The sequence below is a fragment of the Pipra filicauda genome, unplaced genomic scaffold, assembly GCF_003945595.2.
Source record: "Pipra filicauda isolate LSUMZ 115617 unplaced genomic scaffold, ASM394559v2 scaffold334_size1588553_pilon, whole genome shotgun sequence".
In the NCBI taxonomy this organism is placed as follows: domain Eukaryota; kingdom Metazoa; phylum Chordata; class Aves; order Passeriformes; family Pipridae; genus Pipra; species Pipra filicauda.
This window is the reverse complement of record NW_024104459.1, coordinates 619,866-641,547: the sequence shown is the minus strand read 5'-3', so window position 1 is coordinate 641,547 and position 21,682 is coordinate 619,866.

The window sequence follows — 21,682 nt, the reverse complement described above, 5'->3', positions numbered from 1 at the left end:
TACTTCCTGAACTCTCAACTTTTTTCTTCTTCTCCACCACAGATTCTGTTGTCCAAGAAGTTTTTGTCCTGAGATGCTCATTTAATCATAAGCATTAAAGATGTTGAATTTTAGGAAAAACAGAGAGTGATTTGGGTTGGAGTTTTTTGTTTGTTTTTGTGGTTTTGGCTTTGTGTTTTTGTTTGTTCTGTTTTAGCTTGGGTTTTTTAGTTTGGTAGAGCTGGTCATGCTGCTGTGTGGAGATTTTTGGCTTTTTCTGGTGAGGGGGAAAGGGTCATGCATCAATTTCCATCTTCACTCTTGCAAGGGAGTTGATAAAAATACACTTGAAAAGCTTGTAAAACCTGGGTGCTTATTGTTCGTCCCTCTCCTCGGGGCGTGCGAAAGTTGCCTTTAGCTTGGGTTTGGTCTTGATCTCTGGCATGTAAATCCACTGCATGGTAGGTGGTGTATTGCCTGGGACTGATTCCCTCTGGGGAAAGCTGTAATGCTGGAACTACACTACTCGGAACTGAGCTGTGTCAAGAAACTGAGGGGTAGCACAGTGCTTCAAGGGTTAGGGGACTGGAATTGTCACCAGCTGTACTTGAAGGATGATGTGGGTACTTGTAACTTCTTGTGGGGAATGAAGTCTCCTCCAGTCCAGCCGCCAGTGACATGAATTTTCAGTGTGCCCAGAGCACATAATATAAAGTGCGCTGTTTGGCATGAATCCGTGCTTTAAGAGTAGTTGTTGCTTTACATCTCCTCCAGCAGCATGTGGCTGCATGGCTGGCTGTGGAAGTGCTCTCCACTTCACTGGTTTATGGTCATCTGTTCAAGCTGAATGCAGGTACAGTAATGGCAAGGGCTTGTGCTCCTTCCTCTTTGCCCAAATCTCAGCATCTCTTTCTCCCTAGTTTGGGATGTTCCGCTGGTGGAAAGGAGCTCTCAAGTCCTCTTCTGTTAATGGTTGTGACTGTAAACAAAGCTCCTAAAGAGGAAAAAGGTGAAGCATCATTATTGCTTTGGGCTACAGTGTAAGAAAAGGTGTAGCCTCAGTATGCTGTGATCTACATGTGAGAGCACTGTAGATGGGCGAGATCATCATCTTCCCTTCTTTCTGGGGTTTCCCTTTGCCCTAGGCACAATGCTGTTGTGTATGTGGTAAAGATACATCTCCTGAGATGGAAATGGCCAAATGAAGTTGTTGCTATACAAGTAGGGGGAGCTAGAGTGAGTTGCGAGGATGCAGGAATCTGAACTGCTGCTTTGTGCAGGTTTGAGGTGAGGTGAGTGATCCTGGCAGCTGTGGATTTGTTACCAGCTTTGCTGATGAAAAACACTGGTTTAGGGTGGTCTGATACAGTGACTTAGGTGTGGAAGTCATTTGAACAGAGATGGTGTCACTGTGGAGGAAAGCAGTATAGAAAAGTCTTTTTAATCTGAAATCTACGGGAGAGTGATCTGTCTGACGTGTGGTGGTCAAGAGGTTGCATCTCCTGCAACACAGATGAGTCTTTCAGTGGGATAGAGGCATTGCATAGTTACTGTTGCTATCTCCTGTGAAATCTTGCTAAATTGCTCTTTCTTTTCCCCAGACATCAGACTTAAAATTTTGACGAATACAACTCCATTTCAGCATTGCTTGGAGAGAGGGTGGGACTTGCTTAGCTCTCTCCTCTTCCTACCAGCACTTAAAATGTTAGTGTAGACAACTTGTACAGGCAGAAGATGGCCATTCTTTTCAAGTTCACAATGAATATCTTCTGGGAGTTTTGTGGCTTTAGCATTTGGATGTTACAGGTCCTGGCATTAACTTTGTCCAGATCTTCAGAAAGGGTCTGAGACCTCTTATACCAGTGCCAACAGTCACAGGAGGCTAGTACCTTCACTGGAGAACTTAAAGTTGTGACCAAAACTTGTTTAGCTCTTTCAAGATAAACAGTGCAGGCTGAGGTTTACAATGTGGAGTCTGAAGCTTAAAATCCTGTTTAAAACAACAAACTGAGGATGCTTGCTCTCATTGTTCAGACACTCATCAGGAAGTGACTGCTTGTGACGTTTGCCTGGGACAGAACTGGCAGTGAGCTGGCCTTGCAGCTATCTTCAGTTCCAGGGTCCACCTCTCTGTTGGATAATCCATGTGTATAATTTAAATTTAAAAAAAATGTGATATGTAATGTATTGCATCATTGGATATTGCATTTGATGTAGTGATAGGACAAAGAGGGAATGGCTTAAAATGGAAAGAGGGCAGATTTAGATTAGATATTAGGAAAAAATTCTTCCCTGTGAGTATAGTGAGGCACTGGAACAGGTTGCCCAGAGAAGTTGTGGAAGTGTTCAAGGCCGGGTTGGATCGGGCTTAGAGCAACCTGGTTTAGTGGAATCTGTCCTTGCCCACAGCAGCGGGGCTGGAACTAAATGGTCTTTAAGGTCCCTTCCAACCCATACCATTCTATGTTTCTATGTTACATAAAACATTATAACTCAACCTCTTGGAGTTTCAGCTTCCAGTAGGGAGGCCAGGATCTTAAACAGCTGGAAACCCCCTTCCGTAGCATGGAGAAAGCTGGAGTTTCTCTTGTGGTCTGCAGGGGTGAAATGGTGGAGAGGGCAGCACCTCATGCACTGCTCTGATGAAGACAGGTTGGGTAGATGGTGGTTCCAAGAGGAGCCACTGAATAACGTGGCAAGAATGCATGGGATTATAGTCTTATGAGGTTTGCTGCTTCTGGTTTACAAATTACTTAAAGCCTCTTAAAACCTTCCTTCTTCTTCCTCATTTGGTAAATAAATGCAAATAGTGCTTCTTGTTGCCCTACTGATGGTGCCTTCCTAAGCTGAAGCTGAGAGTGGCTCTTCATACTTGAACTCAGCTTTTTGCTGTGCTGGTCCAAAGAACTGAGGCAAAGACTGAGGGATTGATAGGGAAACCTGCAGTAGAACTGGGCTTCCTGCCCTTAACCCATCTTTCTTCTGTTGGTTCTTCTGCTACATGAGATGCCTTTGGAGGAAGACCTGGCTGTGCTTCTTCTCAATGGAGGAATTTGGCTAAGTCTGACAGTGTTTTGGGATCAAATATTTCTGTTAGGAATCTGAGCTTTACACACACACACACACACAAAGTCAGAAAAATGTTGCTCCAATTAAACTTTTCAATTTCGTCAAGTAAATAATTTTTTAAATACCAGTTGTATAAAATGCTTGTTTCAAGTTGACAATATTCTTTATATGGAAAACTATGGCATCAGTTTTTTATTGAAAATGCTAACTTTTTTTAGATGACACTTCAAAATCAGCACCTTTCTGGACATGCTTGAAAAATTATTTTTATATCTAAAATGCAATCATTTCAGTTTTTAGTGAAAGCAGGTGTCAATATAGCAATTTTATGTAGCGAAAAAAAAAATCTCACTTTTGATTTGAAAACCTCACTCAGATCCAAGGAACAGCAAACTGAGTCCCAAATGCATTTTATTGAACAAAAAACTTTTTGGAGAGAAGGAAAATTGTAGTGAGGTTTCTTCTATTCATTAAAGCATGACAAGGGAGGGAAACAGAGAAGGAAACAGATAGGAAGTCTCATTCCCATCCTCTTCAATTTCCCTTCTGTTCTTTTTCCTGATTTTTGTCTCTTAAAAAACAGCTCTTTCCTACAGGAACGGGAAACTGGGGAGCACTGTTTCCTGGACTGAATTCCTGGCCATGAAACCTATTTCAGTGAAACAGAAGTGGAAGCATATTCCATGGGTATGGCACCAATGTACTCATGAGAGCCCAAAACACCTGTAGCACTGCATGCAGAGCACCTTTTCCATGGGGAGTTTGGACAGTCTTGTGAGCATCTGGGAAGAGACTGAAGAACGGCTTACCTTAAAACAGGATTAGTCCCCTCCCTGTGTGTTAGACTTGGCTGGAAAAAGAAGGAGGAGATTAAGGCTAGGAAGTAAGCTGAAAAGGGGGAAGCATGGAGGAGGTCTTGTTTTCCCCATCCTTTCTAAGGCTTCAGTTGCCTTAGAAAAATGAAAGATTTTTTCTTTCTTGTGGTGCAGCTGCTGGTAATGGGCCACTGTGAGCATCATCTTTTTCAAGTGATCTGTTAAAGCTTTACCACCTACTCCTTTCCCCATTAAAGCCAACCCCCAAACCAGACTTTCCATAACTCAGTCATGTGAAAAAATTACATAGGAGGTGAAATTGGGATAGATTCCTTTATTGTTATTAGAAATAGAAAAAACAGTGTCCCTAATCCTCTTTCCAGGGAGAGATGGCAGTGGTTCCAACATCCGCTTTTGTCTCATCTCAAGGAAGTGCTACTTTGCATCTTTTTAAGGCTTCTTTCCTCGAAATGTGATGCAAATGTTGACAGAAATGAAGTGAGCAGACTAAAACTCCTAGCCTTTGTAGCAGGATTGTTTTGAATATTGCAGTTTGCATCCTTGAGCACTGAATGGCAGGACATACTGGGGATGCTCATTCTTATTCCTGGCCCCGTGCATGCAGCAGTTCTTGGGGCTGCCAGCACCTCCTCTGACTAACACCATAGTGCCTCCCGAGATACAAACAGCATCTCTGCACACATGATGCCACAATTCTCAACAAACCCTGTGTGCCAGGGTCTGCCTGTGCTTCCTAGAACCTGCCCCTGTACTTCCACCCAGGAAGTCCTGGACAGAAATAAGGAGTCATTGCTTTCTGAATAAAATTGATGGCACTTAGGCTAGTTTTTGGTTTGTTGGTCTTTTTTTTTTTTTTATTTGGTTACATTTTCTGTTTGGTTGTTTTTTTTCTTAGATGTGCTAGGTTCTTTATATTAAAGATAAATTCATGTTTTCCCCTTGGCTGGCTATCTAAGATTGTCTATAGAAATGGGAGAGTATGGTGAGTTCTGAATACCAACAAAAAAATCCTTTAAATCTCAGCCTATATTCAAGTGCAATGAATTGTAAATGCTTCCAGTTATCTAAAGACATAGATTCTTTGTTCCTGATAACTGGCTGTCTTCACTTTCAGCCTTTAAAAGAGCTCTAAACAGAAAATCAGACTCATGTTCAAAACCTGAAAGTCTGCACATACTCAGCCTGTAGGTTAAGCTCAGACTTGGCTTTATGCATCTTGCTAAAATGATCAATTAAGAAGCTTATAACCCTGGAACTCCTGTTTGAAATGTGCACTGCTGGACAGGGGATGGAAATAAAAGGATTATATATAAAAAAGTCTTTCAACGAGAAGTGTCAGATTTTCTCCATTTGAAAACCCAGGTGCAGTAATTGGCTCTCATGAAATTCTTTCCTGAGCTCAAGGAATTGATAGTGTTAAAAGAAGAAAAGGAAGAAAAGTTGAGTGGCAGTTTTTTCAAACTGGGTTCCCAAACTTGCTGAAGACCTTATGTTCCTCGTAGCTTCTGTAGTACAGGGGGAGCAGGTCCCTGGGGAGGTCGGCATGGCAGGCCATGGCAGGCAGCAGGATGTTGCGGGGCAGCTGGCTGGGCAGGGCGGCGATGGGTGGTGTGCTGGGCTGCAACACCAGCTGAGGCACAGCCTGCACTTCAGGGCGCCAGCTTTCCAAGGGCAGCTTTGGCTGGTTTTCCGGGCTACTGGTAAAGGCAAGAGGGAGAGGAGGTAGTGAGAGGGGGCTGCAGCACTGACGGGAGCCCACAGCCCATCTGAGTGATGCTTAGGCAGGGCAAAGAGGAGCCCTGACCCTCGGCTACATCTCCCCCTTGAAAAAGAGCAGGTGCAAGCATTTCATTGCTGTTAGGGGCTAGGTGGGGAGCATATAAGAGGATGAAGCGGGGGGATTGACTGCCCAAGCAATGTGAGCTTTTCCAGCTGGCTGCTCCTGCCTCCAAGTATTTTGGGAGCAGCTCTTGCCCCTGTGTGAGGAGCTTGGGGGGCAGTGGCAGCAGGGTGGGAGGGGAAGGTGCTGAGCAGTACCTTTGGAAAGCCAGGTTATTGCAGCCTGCAAATGCCCCTGGGAACACAGAGCTGGAGAGGGCTGAGAGGTGGTAATCACGCCGGTGGTAGTGTTTCAGTCTTCCAAAAGCATTCCTGCCCCTCTCGGGGGTGGAGGAGTCATGTTTCCGTCCTCCTCTTACTTTCTTCCTATGCTGCTGCCTGCAAAGTGGTGAGAAATGCCCATGCAGATGCTTTCTTTGTACTTTGTGGGCCGGCTATTTTCATTTACTCACACCCCTGGAAAGACCTGGCATGTTTGTATCCTAAAGCAAAGCTGTCTCCAAGTGGTTTTGACTCTCTCCGTTTCTAGAGGAAAGCACTGAAGTTGTTTCAGCCCTGCAGAAAAGGAGTGCTGACAAAGCAGCAGCCAGCCTGGGGAAGAGCAGGCCAGTGGGAAGAGGTAGGGCTGGTGCCTGCTGAGAGACTGAGATGTTCTCTCTTGCTTGCAGGGTTTCTTTACTCCTTGTCCTTGTGCACCTCTGATAATAAGGAGTTAGGCTCTGAGTTAAAGCTGCACTCCTAGGTAGGAGGTTCCTGTGTGGTCCCTGTTGCTGTAATCCCTTGCCCAGTATACCAAAGAGGTCCTGCTGGACTGTAGGCCAGGAAAACAGGGCAGAGCTGCTGCAGAGGTGATGACTCTGGTCCTGACACCTCTGCCCACCCAGTCCTGCTTCCCACCATGTTTTTTTCTCCCTTTCCAGAGGAGAATACTCCTCCTTTTCCCACAATGGGCTGTGTGCAGTCAGTTGCACTGAACTTAGCCTCTGAAAAGAGATATTCCCACTAACCATCCTCCATGTATTGTCTGTTCCCTTCTTCCTCTAATATTGGGAAGCTTTTCGTAAATTACCAGGCTAACAGAATCATAGAATTGTTTGGGTTGGAAGGGACCTTTAAAAGTTATCCATCCCCACTGCAATGAGCAGGGACACCTTCCACTAGGTCAGGTTGCTCAGAGCCCCATCCAATCTGACCTTGACTATTTTCAGGGATGGGGCATCTACAGCCTCACTGAATAACAGGTTCCCATGTTTTACCACCCTCATTATAAAAAATGTCTTCCTTATATTCAATCTAAACCGACCCTCCTTCACTTTAAAACAATTGCCCCTTGTCCTATCACAACGGGCCCTGTTAAAAAGCTTGTACCCATCTTTCTTAGAGGCTACCTTCAAGTACTGGAAGGCTGCTGTAAGATCTCTCTGGAGTCTTCTTTTCTCTGGCCTGAATGCCAACTCTCACAGCCTTTCCTCACAGAAGTGCTACAGCCCTTTGACTGTATTTGTGGCCCTCCTCTGGGCCCTGCTCCAGTAGGTCCACGTCTTTCTTAACGCTGGGGACCCAGAGCTGGATACAGTACTCCAGGTGGGGTCTCACCAGAGTGGAGGAGAGGGGAAGAATCCTCTCCCTCAACCTGCTGCCCAGGCTGCTTCTGGTGCAGCCCAGGATACACTTGGCTTTCTGGGCTGTGAGCTCACATTGCTGGGTCATGTCCAGAACACGTGGGCCACCAGTGTCCCGAGTGAGCGCAGCCCGCGTGTCTCAGCAGATGGCAGCAGCGCCTCTCCTTCAGCTCCCGCAGCTGCTCCTCACTCCTCCAAAACCCACCTCGCCATCCCCCAGCACCTCCATACTCACCCGCCGCGGCTCTTCCTCGCCCAGTCCCGCCAGCAGCAGACGGCGAAGGAGACGGACAGTCCCAGGATGACGGCTCCGCTCAGCAGCGAGGCGGCCACGGCGACGCGGGAGCCGCTGCCCCAGGGCTGCGGGGAGGCTGGGGGCGAGCGCGGGGCCGTGAGAGGGCGCCGGGGGGAAAGGGACCCCCTGCTCCTCCCGGCCGCTGCCTCTCTTGCAGGTAACCCCCAAGGGATGTTACAGGGCGTATTTATTAATAACCATTATAAAAACTAATGGTGAACGTGGGTGATGCCACGCCGGCTCAGTGAACCAGAAAGTTAATGAAACAAACAAAAGAAATCAAATTAAAACTTCATATTTTTTTCAGATAATTAGTCTCATGTGATTATTTTATACTGAAAAGATAAAGCGTTTGATGTGTCCTGGGTGAAACGTAAAGGTAGTTGGGATTAAGCCCCGATCAAAGATAAAATGGTGGTAACTTGGTTTTTCTTTTTTTTGCTAACATTGCAAAAAATCGTATGTTTAGGTTTTCAAAGTAATAAAAGAGATTCAAAAACCCAACTTTACACCACTTGCAAAATAACCAAACTAAGATTTTTGAAATTACAGAGATTTCCTTTCTGTTTTAAAGAGAACAAGTTGATGGGGATTTTTTTGCCATTAAAACTATATTAAAGCCTCTTTATTTTGGAGAATCCAAGGAGTGATTTAAAGTTTGGAGGTGCTTTTTTTATTTGTTTCTGCATTAAGCAGTGCACAAATTGCATCCTCCGTTTAGAGCTGAGGAGACAAGATTTGCTATTAAGATTTATTAATGTTTTACAACAGGAATACCTGTAACGTACTGCAACAAAGTCCATTGCTCTTATCTTGCTGGGTTTACTTTTATGAACCAAAGACACTCTGACTGTGGATCAGCAGGTTTTACAGCTCTGGATTGAGATCAATTGCTTTATTTACATGCTTAAAGGACAAGCTGCCTGGGGTGGTGCTTAACTGAAGCACCTGCAGAGGTATCCTATGATTGAAGCACTTTGGTTCCTAATTTGACCTATGTGAGATGATACCTTTTTGAAATGGATTTGCTTGTCTTGTGTAAGTGAAAGAGAAGCAGCAAAAGTGAATATAGCAGACCTCTTCCATTTCAAACTTCTTTTTGGCTGGCTATTGCAGCATGGGTTTGCCTGTAAACTGTTTCTGAAAAAAACACAGGTCTTAGATTCTCGTTCACGTGTAGGCTATGTAGCATTTGCAACTTCTGTGATTTTGCTTGCAACTCCAAAAATACATAGCTTTCTTGAGGGTAATTTTCCTGAAATTATTTTATGTATGCACACAATACACAGTGTGTGAGAAAAAGCTTTTAAAGCAATATGTTTTGTTCTTTGACATTATAATAAACACCATTCCTTTGATGAGCTTGTACCACAGAAAATGCAAGGGCCATTTTTAATTGGCACCTGCTCTACATATGTGTTCATAAACAGCCTGTGCTGGGTTATTGCAAAGTTCAGTTTTCCTCCTGTTGTGAAACCTTTTGACAGTGTCCTGGAGTCCCTGTGCCTATCACGTGCAGTGGGGTATCAGCCGGTATCAGGTTTTGACTTGCCCTGATGACTTGTGCACCAGTTACTGAGAGTGAGAGAAGGTCTGGTTACCTGCAGGGCTGATCCCAGGTGAATTCACCCTCTGGCAACCCCCATCTTCTGCAGCCCATGAAATGCTGTTGCAGTGACCTTGCTGAAGCTTGGCATTTCACCCATGCTGACCGCAACCGACTGAGTCAAGCTGGACCTTCACTGTCCCCTTTTGGGGTGGCTGGGGCACCCTATCACCTCCTTCTGCCCTTGTCGACTTGGTCAGAGTGAGGGAGCCCCCGTGCGAGGGCCAGATCTGCACCTCCCCTTCTGAGCTAGCAATTGAGTGGTGATGCACCCACACCCCACTGAGACCCTGTAAGTGGGCACAAGGGCTGAGTCACGCCAGCGGGCTCCTTACCCTGGCAGTGGGGCGGGGGGTGGTTCCAGGATGAAGTGCTCTCCTGGTGGAGGCAGGCAAGCCTCTCGCTGCCCACCAGCTGGTATCCCTCCTGGCACCAGAATACGAGGACCGAGCCCAAGGAGACACCTGAGCCTCTGTCCACATAGTAGTATCCATAGCGTGGTGGGGGGACAGCTGTGCATGGCACTGCGGGAGAAGGGGAGATGTTAAGTGCAAGTGGTGACAAAGGCCTCCCTAGTGATGCTTTTAAAAAGGCTTCCTGGCCCCTTTGTCACTCCTGTGGGACCTGCAAGTCTCTGAATTTCTGAATTATTTTTTTTTTGTTAACATAGTTCTAAAGGGAAGACATAAGGAAGTCTAGCAGCTTTATCTGGAAAATAAATCTTCCATTTAAAAACTGTCCAATGTCAGCAACTACTGAACAGCAGAAGTGGGACTGGAAAGGTACACTGTGCAGAGAGGAATTTTTAGGAGTGCAAAGAAGAGAACAGGCATTTTTTAATAACACAATATTCTGGGACAATATTGTTGGCTGGAACTCAAAACAATAAAAATACTACTCTATGCTAGAGAGAGATGATTTTTTTTTGTCTCAGTCTTGAATTTTTTTCCCAGTTTGTAGCATACAGCTATTCAGAGCTACTTAGTTATCCTGCTTAGATCATCCTTTCTGTGTTGCACTAATACTTGGGGAGAGCCAGAAGTGAGGCAAGCTCCAAAAAGAATGCTAATCTGACTGTGTGCTACCACAAAAAACTACCACAAGGCCAAGAAAATGTGGATGAGTAGATTCTTGTGTAACAGGTACCATGGGTACCAATATCCTGAATTAAAGGAAAATGCTCTGATCAACTCTAGTTTAACCAAGCTTAAAATGTGCAGGCAGAAATGTGCTTTATCTAGCTTAGGGGGAACTTTTGTGGGGAATTCTGAATGCAACAGTAAAGCTAAGATGAGGGAGAGGTCTGGTTTGTCTCCGCTTTTGCTGAGATGATGTAGGCTTCTCCTCCAGTGGGGATGATAAGAAACAAATCAGATTGAGTAAGATCAGACTTTCTCCAGGTTCAGTAATGCTGTTAACAGGTAGTGCAGATGTCTATATGACTAAATTCAGCGGTGCCAGGGTGGCTGCTGAATGCCTGGACTGGATCTGTTTTACGGTTAAATTGTCCAGCACTGGTTGCTAGCACCTTCCTCAACAGTCACCGTGATATGGAGATAAGGCAGCCCAGGGACTGTTCCCAACAGGCATTTTGGAAACAACATAGAATTCATAAAGATTTGGGAAGGTGAAGGCTTCAGTAGTGTGACATGGGCTGCTCTGTGCTGTGGCCAGCCCTGGGAAGGCTGCCCTGATGCTGTGTCCCACCTGCTGGGGAATATTCCCAAGCATATTCCTTGCTTGGGAAGTGGATTAAAAAAAAAAAAAGTCTCCCTCAGCATCTGGAGATTATTTGTGCTTTTAAAACAATCTGCGTTTTTTCCCAAGGGTCCCAGCTCAGCCTCTAGGGACAGGGATGTGTTCAGGGCACCTGTACCCCTGGCAGGGAACTGGCCCATCATGATATGCATAGAGGTTAACACAGAGGAGGACTTTACTCTCAAAGGAAGACAGCCAAGCATTGAATTTCCTCCCTGTGCCTAGTGACTTTGCTTCTGACGCGGCACATCTCTCCCAGATTGCAGAAGCTGCTGTGGCCATAAGGACCACACAAAGCCTTGCAGCGCCTACGCATGCCCTGGGAGTGCCTCTGTGCCCAACCAGAGAAGCACCGTCATTCCTTCACCGACAGGTCCCTGTACCCTTCACCCTGCATGCCTGCACAGAGGGGCCCCAAGCAGCCCTGCAGAGGGAGAGGCAGGAGATCACTCATTTAAGTACCTGAGATGTTGCTGTGCACGTCGGTCCCGTTGGCAACGTCTCTGGGCAGCCCCTTTCTGACGTGTCCTACACCGGCTGAGGCGGTCCCAGGCTCAGCAGAATCACTCCAGGCAAAGCTCAGGCAGCTCCAGGGCATCAGGCAAAGGGCGATGCATTTCCCGAACCTTTGTCCTGCCATGGTTTGGGGAAACACAGCACCTTCGGATGCCTGGGCGTCTCAAGTGGCTGCGGTTTCCCTTTGCGTCTGAGCAGGAGTCAGCTGGGCTCTTAGGGCATTAAGCCTTGAGCAGCAAAGCTAGCAGCTGCTCTTTCCCTGAGGCTTGCCTCTCCTCTGCGTCGGCACAAGCCCTGTGTTCCTGCTCCTGTCCCTCCCTGTCCCTGCTCCCTGCTCTGGCTCCTCCACTGAATGACTCCAGAGCCCCACAGAGAAAGAAACCAGGTGTGGGAAAGGGAGTGAGAAAGTAGCAAACCTTTAGGATCCATCCTTTACAGCTCCCTCCTGCAGTGACTGGCTGTTACCATCTTTCCAGGTGCTGGAGCTGCACATCGGGAACCCTCCTCCTCCTCCTTCTCTTCTACCTGCCAAAATCCATGCTCAAGCTCACTGCTGAGACTCTTGAGCTGCAGACTGTCCTGTGCTCATCTCTTCCCTTCTACCAGAGCCTAGGGCTGATTTTCTGCCATGGAGAGGGATATAAGCCATGGGAATCAGAAGGATTTCATAGCAGCAATTCCACCAGCTTTGCCACTGGGGGAACTGCAGAGAAATCTGTTTTTCCTTTTCCTTGGAGTTCCTTCTGCTTGGCATCTCTGCCTGTCACTTAAGGCTCTGATGTTTTATGATGTTTTATAGCTGGAGGGGCTGTAGTAGCAATCTGCTCTTGCCTCCTGGAATGTATGTTGCTCTTACCTACTTGTCTGGTCCCTTGTGTGCACCCATGAAGAGAAAAGGTGCCCCACGTTGCCTGAGCACTTGAGACCAAGCTATTTTGGATCAGGCAATGCCTTTGTGCTAAGGCTTCTCCCAGCAGCCAGTGCACCAGCTGTGTGACCAGCAGGGCTTTGCGGTGACTTCTGGAGCATCCCCTGCTGTGGCTGTCTTCTCCCCTCCTTGCATCCCCTGGAGCTTCCCTGGCCCTGGGGATCTCCTTTGCCCCTCCTGTACTGCATCCTTGCCTGTCCTGGGGCAACCTGGGACTTGCTGCAGGTATAAGGGTTAAAAGCTGTTATTCATTAATAGCATTGACACAAATACTGTGTCCTCACACCCAGCTGGTCTGCAGTGAGGAGGGGAGCTGTGGGGCTGGACCTTGCTTGTCTTTCCTCCCCAGCACTGGGACCTGCTCTTGCTCCCACCTGGGGTAGTTCATGACCCTCCTTGCACTTGCAGAGAGGTTTTTTGTCACCTCCATGTGACTTCAGATGTAGCAATGCCTTAATCTGTTTGTTCATCCATCTCTCCTTTTTTTGGCTGTGCTGGTACCTCTGGGCTTCTCTCCAAGGGATTTACTCTATTTCTCAGGAAAACCTGTTTCAACCTCTCTCGACTCATAATGATCTTGCTCATAAAATACTTTAATTTCTTCACTTTTCTGGTTAATCCTTCTTAAACAGTGAGCTTTCCTTGGCTCCGCGTGGAGAGTGGGATGAAGAGGTGTGTTTCTCCCTGGCTCAGTGAATATTGCTGGTTTGTTGGAGTTTTTTGTATTCTTTTGTTTCTTTTCCCCTTCTAACTGCAGAGATTTAGCTGTTTGTTTGTGCAATGAAGGTAAAAGCTTTGAGGCAGGCTGGGCTGTGTGACGGTGTAACATTGACAGGCAGAGGAACCTGCCTTGGGGCATGCCCTGGGTGCAAACCCAGCCATCTCCTGGCAGCTGGGAGCTGGCATGTAGCCAGCCCCATGGGCTTTGGGAACATACCTGTCCAGTCTGACGGAATGGACCCTGAAGTGGCCCCTCTGCTGACCCTGAGCCCGGCGCCCATGTACCTTCCTCCTGCTTATGAGCTGGTCCCTCTGCTGCCGATGGCTGGAGGACAGTGGGAAGAGCCAAAGGCAGTCCCCCTCCCCACTGCTGGATATGTCCCGATGCTAAGTAGCTGGGGACTGAGCACATGCTGCAAATATGGCCTTCAGGGGTCGGCAGCAGTAAGTCTTGTCACGCGTGCCAGGGAATGAACAGGCTCAGCAAAACCCCTGGGACAAAATAACCATGCTTGTGCTCAAAATGCTGAGTAGATGACATGGATTATTCCTTTACTAATGCTCTTAAGAGCTAGTCCTGGGGCCGAGGGAGATAAAGGGGCTTATTATTACAAAATCAATATCCTGCCAGAGTGGGATTTCAATGCCGTTCCCTGCTTCCTGCTTTACGGAGGCAGTCACCTGCACCAAGCTGGGGAGTTGAGCACAGGAATGTTCCTGCAGGGAGTGACTCTGGGCTCAGGAGAGGAAAATGTCCGTGCCCTAGCTCAGCAAGCCTTTTCCTTGTGAGGAAGGCAAAAAGGAAGGGGGAGCTAACGGGGAAGCTGGTGTGGCCCAGGGACTGCAGCTCTCCCAGCTCCAGGGTCTTGTAGGGACCTTCCTCTGGCAGATTCCCTCTGGGTGATCTCCTTCAAGGGCTGCTTCTCCACCACAGAAGCCTGCAAAGCAAAGCTCAGCTGATGATTTTCAAAGCTGCTTCAAATGTCTCTTGCACTCAGATTTCCCTGCTGGCTGATGGGGACCCACTGAGGGATAAAACTTTCCTGGAATACAGTGGCATTTCCCCCTACCTTCTCCTGTGCCACTTTGAGTCTTTTAAATCTACCCTCTACAAAAGTGTCCCTCTCACACACTCCCACCTGCACGAATGTCACCCTGCCCTTGATAATTTTCTCCTCCAGCCTCTGCTCTACAGCTTCAAAGCTGACACTCTGGCTGAGATCAGCTCCTGGAGCTCTCCTGTCTGACCTGTCCCACCTATCCTGGTCCCTAGCACCAGGTCAGGATGTCCCCAGCCCTGGGGATGGTGCACAGCTGCCCTCTACCTTGTCCCAGTCCTGTGCCCTGCCTCTCCTCATGTTGGTACAGCTGGCCAGAGAAAGCAGCATCTCCCTTCCCGTGGCACAGGCAGCCAAGCAGAGGTGTATTGTCATCAGCATGGCACCGTGACTGGGATTTCTACTTTAATCTCCCCTAGGTGTTTTTCCATCCTGTCATGGCCCACACCCTTATACCATTCTTCTGGTTTTGGCACAGCCCCTGTCAGCTTTGCAGTTTGCTATTACGCTGTTTTAACACCAAAAAGCACCAACCCCGGAGAAGAACAAGCACTTTTCTACCTCATGACATGAGGATGTCTGGAGGAAGGTCCCTGGAGGAGCACAGGTAGATGAACTGCAAGGGGAACCAGGAAAGGCTGCACGGTGCTCTGCCTTGTGATCTTTCGATAGCTGTGCACCCCATGGTTTGTCCCACATGGTGGGCAGGAGCAGCCCTCCATGGAGGAGAGCTCATCCCCTGTGGACTGACCTGTCCTCTGTCAGCAGTGGGATCCAGGACTAATACTCAGGTGTGAGAGACTGAAATGTTAAAAGCTCAAACAATTTGCGAAAGCAGGAGGTGCTTTGCTGAGGCCAGGTTTGCACCCCCTAACCGAAGGGGAGGAGGAGAGTTGTTCAGTATGTGGTGGTGAAACCTCTGATCTGCATACGAACAGCCCAGTTGCAGAGGGGGTGTGCACCCACCAGCAGAGGATGACCATGACAGATCGACTTTTGTTTAGCAATAAGTTGAGTTATAAGCCAAGTAAGGTAAAAGAGAGATAAGAAGCAGATCCTGCAAGGTGGAATAATGCTTTTTATCATGTCAATATTCTCACTTCTGGTGAGACTCAGGTGTAAAACTCCCACCTCCCTGGGGGAGGTATTGATATATTGACAGATAGGCCTGAAGGTATTCACCCCTTCTGATAAGGCATAACTGGCTCACCTAGGCTGGTGTGAGAAACAGTGGTCAGGTCTTAGAAGGGGTCCTAAACCATCAAAGACCCCTGAAATGCCTCAAGACTAATTTCTGGGGCCTTCCACCAGAGGACTGCATATGAAACACAATGTGGCACCAGACAGTATAAAACTCCTCCCGCTCAGGGGAGGTATCTGGGCATTCCCACCTGAACCTTAACATATATTAACCCATTGAACTTTATGTTTTGTGGGCTTCCCCCACCCCTGACAGATCAAGACCCTGCCCATCACTTCAACCAACAGACATCCAAATTGCAACATCAAGTCTTGTCTCTGGATCTGTCATGTCTTTCCTCTATCTGCTCTTATCCTTTCTTTCTCTTTGTTTCTTTTCTTTCTGTATTTTCTTAAGTGATATCTTTATACTTTTATATTGTTATATTTCTAAAGATAATAACCAAAATGGCTATATATCTTCTCTCCATTGCAACCAAATTGTTCAAAAATAAGCCCTCTCTCTCTCTCTCTCTCTCTCTCTCTCTCTCTCTCTCTCTATTACCCCACCTCATGGATGGTTCAGCTGGATGAATGATGACAGGAGGAAAGAAGGGACTGACTCAGGGGAGACTTGCTGGGAGAGCTGGGCAACTGCAGGGGTCTTGACAGAAAAGAGCCAGGGAAGCTTATGTGTTGCACCCAGCTGGGTGGGTGTTGCTGTCTGACTGAAGCCTGTGCAGTTTTCCTGGAACATTTGCTCTTGTTTACATGGGGAACTGTCAATTGGAATGTAGGTGTGTGCCTCAGTGCCTCCGTTGTCTTTGTATGCCAGGTCATTCTGAGGAGAAAAAGCAACCCGAGAGATATGGGAGGAGGAAGGTGAAGCAGACATAATTATTTGTCTAGGGCTCTGCACTCAGTTTCTTGCTGTGCCGTAGAAATCCTGGTACATAAATAGAAAGAAATGAACCCTGACTGTTTAAGGGATTTACTTTGGTCATGTCTATTCCCTTATTGTGTTTTAATCAAACATTCCTGCATGGAAACTTGGCTGCACACCCCAAGTACATTGCAGTGTATTACATCAGTTACACTTACTAGATGAGATCTCACTTCTCGTGGGAAATAGTGGTTGTGCACTTCAGCAGGGCATCACCAAAAGCACCTAGGTCCACCTAGTGACTGGTGCAGAGCTTTTCTGCAAAAGATGACTAATTCTACTACTGAATTCTGAACTACAGAGAAGTTGTGGATGCCCAGAGAAATTGTGGATGCCCTTGTGTTCAAGGCCAGGTTGGATGGGGCTTGGAGAAACCTGCTCTAGTGAAAGGTGTCCCTGTCCATGGAAGGGAAATTGGAACTAGGTGATCCTTAAGGTTCTTTCCAACTCAAACCATTCTATAATTTTGTGAACACACACGTACTAATTTCAAGCGAGTGACCATGGGTGATCCTCTTTGCTTGCAGAAGGTTTTGCAGATAGAAGGACATAGAGGTGTTTTGTAACTAAATTAGTCATTGCAAGTCACTTGCTTAGCCCTCTTGCTAGTCTGTCCTTCATGCAAACCAACCAGAGCTAGCACTGTGAAAGAACAAACTGTTTTCCAGAAAGATAATTCCAGTGTTTGGATTTTTTTTTTATGTGCAACATCCCCATGACATCCATTTTCTATACTGCACTACTTTTATTTCATAACCCTGAGTTCCCTCTAAATCCACCTTTATCCAGCTCTAGTACCTGGGACTCAGTGCCACAGATTTGTGAGAGCACTGTGGATGAACTTGCCCTCTCAGCAAGGGGCTTGGCATGACTGGCTACATCTGCACCTCCCTGGGTTACATGTGCACAGCCCCACATGGAGGGATGCCTCTCATTCAACTGAGCCAGTCACTCGGTTGTTTCATAATTTGGGAAAGAATAAGGGCTTACTTTATCTATCCCATTTGGGACTTGGATTTAAAGGTGCACTGGAAATTTTAGAGATGCCCACTGAAGGCAAAGGGAGCTCATGTATCAGTACCTGCATTGCAGAGTCAAAGGGAGGGCTCTCAGCTACCAAACCTGCCTGTAGCCACTGGTAATGGATAAATCTGCCAGCATGTTCAGATTTGTCACCACACAGATCTTTTAGGGATTGTGCGAGGCAGGCACTTGCCACATCTATATCAACCAGTAGGGCCTTGGAAGTTGCCATACTGCTGTCACCCCAACTGCAATTAGGCACGAACACGTAACGAGTGAGGGAAGCTCCTTGATTGAGGAGACATAATCAGGGACATTTCAGGTTTGCATCTCAGGGTGACATTATGGGTTGATCCATTATGAAACATGGCCTGGAAAGACTTGGAAAGTGGAATTGTAGCATAAGAGAGAAAATGACCCTGTCACAAGAGTCAGGATACAGATGGTCCAGGCTCTCCCTGTGGATACAGGAGACGTCGGGTCAAGTCTGAATATTTGAACTTGGTCTCCCATGTTCCCAAGCTTTTCCTTCATTAGTTGCTTTCAACAGATAGTTGGCTGCTTCTGCCCCCAGGGGCATAAACCAAGCCAGCCTTTACTGTTGTGAGCAGCTGGCCAGGTAACTTGACTGATAGCAGGAGATACACCAGACACACAAGTCTAAAGACAAGCTGTATTATACTTTTCTTTGGTTTTATTTCCCGAATAACTTGAATGAATAACTTGAATAAATAACTTGAACAGGTGGATACCCGTTCATTTATACTAAAAGCTGTTCATATAATGATTAGGCTGCCATCAATAACCAGTAGTTGATGGCATTACTACTTAAGCTTTCATCTTTGCTAATTGAAAAAATTCCTTGTTCTGAAAAACTTCACAGTTTAGTAATTTATTGCTAATCCTGTTATATATACATAAATATCCACATGTGCATATATACATGATATACACAAATATTTGCATTACACAGAGACTTCCTATTTTTCTTGCTTATTTCCAAAGGCAGAATATTCCACACTGGGGCATTTCACAAGAATCCCATAAATTTCGACTTTGACATGTACATCGTACTATTTTGTAACTTTCATCTAGATTAGAGATTATTAACCTTCTGTTGGCCAGAGGCTGGTATTGTTAAACTCCTCATTCCTAACAGGTCTACTCTGACATTCAGGCTTTTGGCTATGCAGGACCTATTTCCTGTGTTTTTCATGAAAATCTGCAATCTTTTGGTACTCTAAAAAGCACGTTTTTTCCACTGCAGGATTTCCCAGAAGGGCAAACTGTTTTTCTGCCCAGCTTTTTTGAGAAAAAGAATTGTTATTGTTACTGATTTATTATTGTTACTCTTATTATTATTTTGTTCTTTTCACTCTGTTTACTTATATTTGTATGGGCAGTTTCACATGCTAGTGTAGATGACACAGGTGTTATTATGTACCCATGCCTTTGGGATGTTGCACAAGTTTATGCAACTAAAGAAAAGAAGAAACCCTGGTTACTGAATGCCTGGGTCTCATCTGAAAACAAGGTTATGGCAGGACTGAGGAGTCACTGAACAGGTGCTGTGCTGAAATTAAGAGGTGCAGGGCCTTTTTTAATGGAAGATGTCATAAAAGTCTACTGGGAAGAAAGACTAGCTCCAGAGGAATATTGTGTAAAGAAAATTCACAATCAGAGAGACTGTGAGGCACAGAGAGTGACTGATTCTTGCAATAGGGTACGGTAAGGGGAGGATATCGGAACGATCAGATTTAGATGACTGCTTGGAGAACTGCACTGTTACCATCTAGGAATGCAAGCAGGAATGTACCTAAAAAAAAGGGATAGGAAAATCTGATACTTCTTTTCTCAGAGCCTTGCAACGGTGCATCCTCTCTGGTATTGCTTATGGACACGGCTGATATATATAATGAAACAGTAAATATGCAATGAACTGCAACCACATAGTGCATTAGATGAAAAGAGATGAGTAAGTCTATACAAATGGCAGGTTTTGTGCTGCTCCCTCTGTGCTAGGAATTGGTAGAGTTGAGGGTGAAAGTGTCCAGGGTAGTTTGACCAGGAAAAGACTTCTTGTTTAAAGCCTGCAGAAGAAAAGTGGCCCTGTGCCAAGATAACTTTCACACAGATTGGAGATTGGAAATGCACCCTCTGTGGTTAAAAATATGTGGACATTCCTATATAATGAGGCTTCAGAGAAGAAACCTGGCAAAGCTGTGAACATCTGATCATTGTGTTCAAGGCCAGGCTGGATGGGGCTTTGAACAACCTGGTCGAGTCGAAGGTATCCCTGCTCATGGCAGGGAAATTGGAACTAGATGACTGTTAAGGTCCCCTCCAACCCAAACCATTCTATGATTCAATGATTTTGATGCCTTAGAATTTATCTGTCCAGCAGGTCATAACTTCACTGATAGTGTTTAGGGCAAGGTTGTCCCATCCTGTAATGCAGTCCTGGTCTCAAGAGAAGGGCTGAGAATACCAAAGTTCTCCAGGAGGAATAGGGACCAGGGCTTATTTCAGTTCCACTGTGTCCTGAGTGGAAATCAGATGTTCTCAATGGATTGTGTAGGTATCACTTGCATGTAGGCAATAGCAACTCTGCAGGAGTTCTCTGCAACTGGTCTGGGAAGTGCACTGCCTCAGGAAGCCACTAAATTAAAGTAATCTAAGTAGGGTTGGGGTGGGGTGGCGCATTAACACCATTTGCTACTTGTTAAGAAAATAGCAACTATGCTTTGGGCTATCTGATGGCCACCAGCTGGGAACCTTAGCTGCATGGGGATAATCAGATGACCTGAAGTTGTCTTTTTTCAGTCTTACATTTTCTGTACCTCTCTGACGTCATGTTATGATGACTTGTGTGAAAGAAGCAGCTGCCTGAGCATTCTCACAGCATTCAACGAGTCACACACACACTCCACCCAAGACTATAAGTGCTGAGACCAGAGCACCTTTGCAGTGAGCAGCTCCAATGAGCTGACAGGTGCCCCTTTTCACTCTCACACATACACCCACTGTCAGGTGCACTTCCTCTTCCTTCAGTCTCAGCCATAGGTTTCCCACAGCAGAGTCTCAGGCATCAGAATTTATAAAAATAATCAATTTAATAGAGTGGTACAGCAGCAGGTCAGCTTGAGCTGAATGTCTTCAGAGAAGGACCATGAACAAATCCCCGAGCAATTATATGCTTATGACTTATACACCTGCCCCTGATGTGCAATTAATGCACTTTTTTAGTCCAATGGTGATTTTTGGTCTGGAGTCTTCTAATATCTTACTGGATTATTTTTCTGTCTCCATGCAGGCAAGCTGTTACCTTATTTTATTGAGTTGAGCTTCTGCTGATGGTTGTAGCCTTCTTATCTTGTGGTTTGCACTTCTTGTTCATTGGCAGAACATGGTTAACTAAAAAAGTCTTAGGAAAAATATTACAACTAAAGCATCCATGTATTATCAGTATTCTTCTCATACTAAAGACAAAACACAGCACTGTACTAGTTACTAGGAAAATTAACTGTATTTCAGCTAAAGCATATCTTGGTGAAAATCCACAGCTTATGGGCCAAGGCTTCAGTAACTCTAGCTACTCATGCTAAGCAAACAAAGCTAAGCAAACAGCATTCTAAATCACACAGTACTGTAACTGACTCATTCTATTTAAAACTTATATAAGCTAAACAACTAATATATCTAAACACTTGATCATTGGTTGCTGCCTTAAATAAGTTCCCAGTACAAGCCACATTTTTTTCATGCTATAATATGAGTATCATACAAGATGATGATGTTTGTATCTAAGCCAAAACACACAGTAGTTTACATATGAAATAAGTGAAACTATCTAGAAATTGAATTTCCTAAAGATGAGGACAAAGATCTTCAAAGAGGCCCAATCCACACAGAAAATGAAAGTTGCTGTTGAAACACTAATGAAGCAACAAGTTTCAAGGCTGTGCCAGGACACCTGATACCCTCGAGCATCCTTATCTATGGATGACATTTTTTCTGTCATCAGTTACTGATTCACTCATTCCAGGGAAGGGCTGCTCTCCAGTTTTGTTTGAATGCCGGTCCTCTAATCAGCCGGAGAAAAGGAGTCACTTACATAAGCCAAAGGAAAGGAAATGCTTCTGCAATACAGCTCACATGAATAGCTAGGACTGAGCGCTGCTTGGCTCCTGAAGTCCCGCTTCTGCATGTTCTCACCCCGTTTCTTTAGAGCTGTTTTGACTGGGAGGAGTGGGAATTTGGGAGGCTTTCCTCTTCTGACTGGTCTTTCTTTTTCAAGGCAGTTGGTGAAGG